This window comes from Crocodylus siamensis, unplaced genomic scaffold (genome assembly GCF_052110815.1).
Source record: "Crocodylus siamensis isolate JL-2025a unplaced genomic scaffold, ASM5211081v1 HiC_scaffold_548, whole genome shotgun sequence".
In the NCBI taxonomy this organism is placed as follows: Eukaryota; Metazoa; Chordata; order Crocodylia; family Crocodylidae; genus Crocodylus; species Crocodylus siamensis.
The window spans coordinates 645-8,082 of NW_028324956.1; the positions used below are offsets into that span (position 1 = coordinate 645).

Here is a 7,438-nt window from a genome sequence, read left to right on the forward strand (position 1 = left end):
AAGAGCGCCAGGAGATCTCTAAGATCCGTGCCAGGGGTTGAGCTATGATGCTTGCCAGCTCCTTGAGCACCCTGGGGTGTAGACTGTCAGGGCTGGCTGACTTGAACGTGTCCAGCCTCTCAAGGTGTGCCTTCATGAGGTCAGCATAGATGGAGGGCAGGGCATCTCCCTCACTCGGGCCTCCCTCACCCAGAACCCCCCTGTCTTGGAGTGGGCAGGGGCGTCCTGTGGGACTCATGAAAGACGGAAGCAAAGTACCCAGTTAATAGGTTGGCTTTTTCATGGGCATCAGCTGTCAGTTCTCCCATCTTGTTTAGCAGAGATCCAGTGTTGCCTTTGCTTTTCCTCTGGCTCCCCTCATATCTGAAAAAGGACTTTTTATTGTCCTTGATACTTGTAGCTTGTTGGAGTGCCATTGCAGCCTTGGCTTTCCTGGTTCACTTCCTGCAGGACCGAACCGGACCAGACCAGTGCAGAATATTCCTCCTTGGAGGTGGATCCCGTCCCCCATCCTTTGTAGGCCTTTCTTTTTTTAGCTTCAGGACGTCCGCTAGATCCCTGGAGAGTCAAGGAGGCTGCTGTGCCCTTTTGCTGCCTTTCCTCTGAGATGGAATAGCATGAACTGTGCATTGAGGATCGGTGGATAGTGAAGGTGATTAGCTGATGGACCACATGTCTGGGTAGTTGAAGTCTCCCGTGAGAACCATGGACCTGGAGCATGCAGCCTCAGCCAATTCCCTGGCGAACTCCTAGTCAAGCTCTTGCCTTTGGATGGGAGGTCTGTAGTAGATCCCCACCATTGTGTCCCCTGTGCCATTTTCCCCAAGGATTTTAACCCAGAGATCATTCAACTCTGCAGCAGGCCATGGCCAAATCCATTTGGCTTCTTCCTGCCGGTCTCCATGGCACGAGTGGAGGGAAGGGCCACCCTTGGGGACTGTCTGCTGCCTTGCACACCCTGCAGTACTGCCACTTGACACCAGTGGGCAGGACTCCCTCAGCTGTGAGGAAGGGCAGGAGCCCGGGACACTGGGGTTTGGCTTGCCAGGGCCAGCCTGGGCCGGTGGACTCGGTGTGCACCAAATTGCACTGAGACCAGCGAGTGCCAAGTAAGGCCGGGCGGAGTGCTCCTGGGGAGGAAGAAGAGGTTAGAGAAGGCAGGGCTTGGGTGCCTGGACTCCTGGGTTCCCTGCTGAGGTCTGGGAGGTGAGGAGGGCCCAGTAATTAGAGCAGGGGTTGGGGGAGCACGGACAAAGCTGGACAGACATAGGCATGGGGTGGGCGGGATGGTGAGGGGCGAACAAGCCACAACCTCCTATAGAAACCATGTCCCTTTGCATTCATGAGCCTCAGCACACCACTGCTCTCCGGCATCAGCAAACCCAAGTCACCTGGTCCCCTCTTGGACAGCTCATTTCCGGCCCAGACTGTGTTAAGCCTGGTGCTTAACCAGACCCCGAGGGTTCTGCAGCTGGAGCTTCTGCCTGTGGGTGCTAAATGTGTGGGTTAAAAACAATGGGGTACTGACACCGCCCCTCTTGCACAGCACCTCTGAGACCCGATTTGTGTGGGTGGTCCCAGGGCAAGGCTGTGACTTCAGCTGGTGCATGGATATTCACTTGCCCCGGTGAATCCATGCTGACTGTTCCTAATTGCCTTCTTCTCCTTCAACTCCTTAGAGATGGATTCCTTGAGGATCGGTTCCACGATTTTTCCAGGGACTGAGGTGAGGCTGACTGGTCTGTACTACCCTGGATCTTACTTTTTCCCTTTCTTAAATATAGGCACTACATTTGCCCTTTTCTAGTCATCTGAGACGTCTCCTTATCACCGCAAGTTTTCAAAGATGATTGCCAGCAGCACTACAATCACATCAGCCAACTCCCTCCGCGCCCTTGGGTGCATCCCATCTCGCCCCATGGACTTGTGCACATCCAGCTTTTCTAGGTAGTCCCTAACCTTTTCGTGCACCACTGAGGGCTTCTCACCTCCTCCCCAGACTGAACCGTGCTGCCCAGTGTGATAGGCTGGATGCTGACCTTGCCTGCGAAGACTGAGACAAAACGGTTATTGAGCGCTTCAGCCTTTTCTGCACCTTCTGTCACAAGGTTTCCTGCCCCCATTCAGTAAGGGATTCACACTTCCTCTGATCCTCCTCTTGCTACCGACATACTTGTAGAAGCCCTTCTTGTTACCCTTTACATCCCTTGCTAGCTGCAACTCCAATTGCACTTTGACCATCCGGACTTCATCCCTGCATGCCGAAGCAATAGTCTTATATTCTTCCTTAGTTATTTGGCCAAGTTGCCACTTCTTATAAGCTTTCTTTTTGTGATTTTGTCCCCATGTGCAGGGCTTACCAGCTGGGCATGGCTGGCGATCCTGGCAGTTGGTCTTGGAGCTTGGTGGTTTCATAGTTTCATAGTTGTTAGGGGATGGAAGGGACCCTACAGATCATGGGGTGCAGCCCCCCTGCACTTGGGCAGGGAAGACCGCTGGGATGAGACGATCCCAGCAAGGTGGACATCAAGACACTTTTTCAAGATCACCAGGGTGGGTGACTGGGCCACGTCTTGGGGGAGCCTGTTCCAAACCCTCGGTACTCGACTTGTAGAGAAGTTTTTCCTTATGTCTAGCCTGAAGTGATGTTTAATCAGCTTGTGCCCGTAATTTCTTGTCCTCCCCAAGAGGCCGTTGTGAACAGATGCTCCCCCAGGCCCTGATGTACGCCCCGCTATGCTTATAGTTTCATAGTCTGCCACCAAGTCCCCTCTGAGTCGTCTCTCCTCCAGGCTGAACAGTCCCGAGTTTTTCAGCTTCTCCTCATATGACCTGGCCTCTAGGTCTCTAATCATGCATGTGGTCCTCCTTTGCTCTCTCTCAAGCTTCTCCACATCCTTCCTGAAGTGCGGTGCCCAGACCTGAATGCAGTACTCCAGCTGCGGTCTCACCAAATCCTAACAGAGCAGGAGGATGACATCCTTAGCTTCGCTGGAGATGCCTCAGTAGATGCATGGCAGTGTTTGATTAGCTCTGCCAGCTACAGCATCGCATCGGGGACTGATGTTCGTTCTGTGGTCTACCACAACACCCAGGTCTTGTTGAGATTTTGTGCTAGCAAGCCTAGCACTGCCCAGCCTGTATGTGTGTTGTGGATTATTTCTCTCCAGATGGAGCACTTCATATTTCTATGTATTAAATGACAATGAATGGGAGCCAGGAGCAGCGGGGAAAGGAGGAATCCAGGCACACACGTGTCCCGCACGGATGTGTGCCCCCTTACGAGACCAGAGGAGGACGCAGAAGCAGTGGCGGCAGCAGCAGCTGATCCCCTAAGGTAAGTGGGCAGAGGGACCGGACGCAGCTGAGCCGGATCCGGAGGGGAAGCCCCCCGGATCCCTCTTAGCTGAGCCGGTAGGGAGTCACGCTCCCAAGCCACGCCGCGTGAACAGAGTGCGATGGCATTTGCGTCGGCGGGTGAGCAGGAAGGGCCAAGAGGAAGACTCCTACAGGGCAGGGCGAAGGCACTGCAGTAAGCTAAAAACAAGCAGCAACACCAGCAGGCTCGTTTCCGGACGCAGGAAGGTGGCAGGCTACTTCCTCCGGAGCATCAAGGCGGGCAAGATGCTGCGGGACAAACAAGCAGAGCTAAAAGTCTCGTAGCACAGAATCATGCAGGACGCGGAGACTCGGTGGAGCTCCACATACCTGATGCTCGAGAGGCCGGTGGAGCAACAGAAGGCCATGCATGAGCTGGCCTTGCTTGCGGAGACTGGGATCAGCGGCCCCCTGCCCAAAGCTGAGTGGGATGCCATCTCCCACATCTTGCTGGTCCTCAAGCCCTTCCTGAGGCCACTGAGACCCTCAGTGCTGCTGATGCCTTCCTCAGCCAGGTGGTCCCCAGAGTGAAGGAGCTCCGCAGCCAAACGGAGAGCTTCCTGGGGGCCAATGTCCCTGGCTGGGGCAGGCCGCTGCCACCAGATGTGCAGGCACCGGTGAGGCGGCTGAAGGAGGGCCTTAGGAAAGGGCTTGAGCCCTTGGGGTCCAACACAGTGCACATGCTGGCCGCCATCTGTGACCCAAGGGTGAAGGGCACCACATGTGGCAGCGAGACACTGAGTCACCGGAGGGAGGTACTTACTAAGAAAGTGACGGAGGCGGAACGGCAGAGGCGGGGGGAAGTGGGATGGGGGATCCACGCCTGAACCCAGCCCGCCATCCACGAGCCGGTCTTCCCCTCCACCACAGGCGCTGCCAATATGGGCTAAGGCCATGGCAAACGTTAGGGGGTCCAGACCCGGCAGACGGCCCTCACACCGTGGTGTCTGCCTATCTTGCCGAGCCGGTGGAGCCCCTGGACTGTGACCCCTTGGCCTACTGGGCAACCCGCAGCCCAACATGGCCGGATCTGGCCACAGTTGCCCGGGAATACCTGTCCTGCCCACCGACCAGTGTGCCAAGCGAGAGGGGGTTCAGCACGGCAGCGGATGTCGTGACACCCGACCCCACCTGCTTGGATCTTGTTTGGTGGAGCAGCTGGTGTTCCTCAAGGCGAGCCTCCCGCTGCCCGGGCTCCCCACGCGCCAGGTGCAGACGGCGCGAACGCCGCCCCCCTCGCTCCGTCTGGGTCGCGAGTTGTGTCTGTCAGCAGCCTAAGGTGCGGTTTCCCCCAAACCCCTGCACCTATCACCGTGAAAGCTGGCACGCTTTGTGGGCCCCTCAGGGGCTAGCACGCCTGCAGTTTTGAGCTCCCTGTGCCTTTCCACACACAAGTCACAGGAGGTTTTCTCTCAAGAACTTGGGGTGCTGTTCCTCCAAACCCCCTGAACCTATCACCATGAAAGTTGGCAGGCTTTGTGGGCTCCTCAGGAGCTGCCATTCCTGCAATTTTCATCAAGATCAGACAAGAGATGCCAAAGTTATAGCCTGCTTCGACCTTCCCCATGGTAGCCTATGGAGAAGTCGAAGCAGCTCGAATATTTGAGTGAGCTTCCACCGAATCGAAGCCGACGGCAAATCAAAGTGGGACCCGGTTTAACATTCGACACGGCTATCGAATCAAATATTACCTGCTCTGCACAGCCCTAAAGGAGCCCTGGGTCTAGGGGAACTTGGAGGGGTGTGGAGCACAAGCTGATTCCCACGCCGTCCCCAGAACTGCTTGAACCAGTGCGCTCAGCATCCCTGGTTCCCGCTCCAGCTCCTCCTCTGGCAGTGGGAGGTTCACGCTGGGAGATGACATTGGGGTGGAGGAGACAGTAATTCTGGTGCTGGTGCCTACTTCCGGACTTTGGGGAGGTGGTGCAGGTACAGAGACATCAGGTACAGGTACTGCTCCCACCTCCTTGCTTCCACTGGCAGCACAAGCGTCATGGCTGCTTGGGAAGAGAATGCATCTATGTTTGTGGAGGCAGGTCATGCAGCCCCAGCTCTCCCCTACACCATCTCCCTCCCCTGCCAGAAGACCTGGCACCTGCCTTTCCAGCACGCTTCATATTAAGCCTTCCTCTGCTGCAAAAGGTGTGTGACTGCACGTGTCTGACTTCATCTGGGTTCTTCTTCTCTAGGGTGTGCGACTATTAGATTGCTTGTGTCGCGCGTTAATACATTCGTGTGTTGCTTCTTCTTTTCTAGGGAGTGTGACTAACTGTTAGATGGCTTGTGCTTAAATAAAGTTGTGCGTTGCTTCTTCTCCGAGGTGTGCGACTACCTATTAGATTGCTGGTGTTAAGCGATAATAACATTGTGCTTTGCTTCTTCTTTTCTGGGGTGTGTGACTAACTATTAAATTGCTTCTGCAGTGCTTTAATAAAGTTGTGCATTGCTTCTTCTCTGCGGTGTGTGACTGACTATTAGATTGCTTGTGTTGTGCTTTCATAAAGTTGTGCGTTGCTTCTTCTCTGGGGTGTGCGACCAACTGTTAGATTGCTTGTGTTGCGCTTTAATAAAGTTGTGCATTATTTCTTCTCTGGCGTGTGCAACTAACTATCAATTCCTTCTGTTGTGCATTAATACACTTCTCTGTTGCTTTTTCTTTTCTAGGCTCTCCAACTAACAATTAGTTTGCTTGTGCTGCGCGTGAATACGTTTGTGTGTTGCTTCTTTTCTAGGGTGTATGACTATTAGATTGCTTGTGTTATGCATTAGTAAAGTGTGTTGCTTCTTCTCTGGGTTGTGCAACTAACTATTAGATTGCTTGTGTTGTGCTTTAATAAAGCTGTGCCTTGCTGCTTCTTTTGTGAGGTGCGCGACTAACAATCAGATTGCTTGTGTTGTGCACTGCTTCTCCTTCTCTGGGGCGTGTGATTAACTATTAGATTCCTTGTGCTGTTGTGCTTTAATAAAGTTGTATGTTGCCTCTTCTCTAGTGTGTGACTACTAGATTGCTCGTGTTGTGCGTTAATACCTTTGTGCGGTGCTTCTTCTTCTCTGGGATGTGTGACCAACTCTTAGACTGCTTGTGTTGTGCTTTCATAAAGTTGAGCATTACTTCTCTGGGGTGTGCAACTATTTGATTACTTCTGTTGCGCATTAATAGGCTTCTCTATTGCTTTTTCTTTTCTAGGGTGTGTTACTATTAGACTGCTTGTGTGGTGCGTTAATACCCTTGTGCAGTTCTTCTTCTTCTCTGGGGTGTGCGACCAACTGTTAGATTGCTTGTGTTGTGCTTTCATAAACTTGTGCGTTGCTTTGTCTTTTCTGGGGTGTGTGATTAACTATTACATTGCTTGTATTGTGCTTTCATAAAGTTGTGCGTTGCTTCTTGTTTTCTGGGTTGTGCAACTGCTAGATCGCTTGTGTTGTGCAACAATAAATTTGTGTCTCGATTCTTCTTTTCTGGGGTCTTTTCTTTTCACACAGGAGGCTGAAGTCACGTTGACTCCCGAGGGCCAGGCCCTGAGTAAACCCCAGGCCCCGGGGTCAGGTCAGGGCTGTGAAGAAGTTGCCTCAAACCCAGGCCGCTTGCCCCCACCACCCACTTCTTTCACTTGCAAGAAACATGTGTCTTAATTGCCAAAGCAAAGCAGTGCTACTCAGAGGGGGGGTGGAGGGCTCCTGTAGGTGGGCGCTGTGGCTTAGTTGGTGAAAGCACCTGTTTAGTAAAATAGGGGATCCTGGGTTCAAATCCCAGCAGTGCCTGCTTCTTTTTCTCACCACAACACAAGGTTTCCTACCATCAGAACACGATTGAACCTGGAGTCAATACTAGGTTCTTGGCTCCATCTCTGCACCTCTTGGGACTTTGATTGACAGCTAAACCTGTCTCTATTTAACAAGAAATGGGGGCTGCATAGACATAGGTCAAGTGCCGTATTTACAGTGGGGAACCATGAGAAAGAGTGCGATCCCGTCCCCCTTTCTAAGCGGACCTGCAGCCCTGTGCAATGTAACCCCCGTTCTTCATAGGAAATCCATGGGTCTGGATTTTTTCTTCTTG

At 53.1% G+C, this 7,438-nt stretch overlaps 1 non-coding gene across 1 annotated transcript; it reads left to right on the forward strand.

Moving 5' to 3' along the window:
- The first annotated feature begins 7,065 nt into the window (after positions 1-7,065).
- On the forward strand, positions 7,066-7,140 carry TRNAT-AGU (transfer RNA threonine (anticodon AGU)). The gene has a single exon. It is a non-coding gene; the product is annotated as a tRNA-Thr (tRNA).
- The last annotated feature ends 298 nt before the right edge of the window (positions 7,141-7,438 follow it).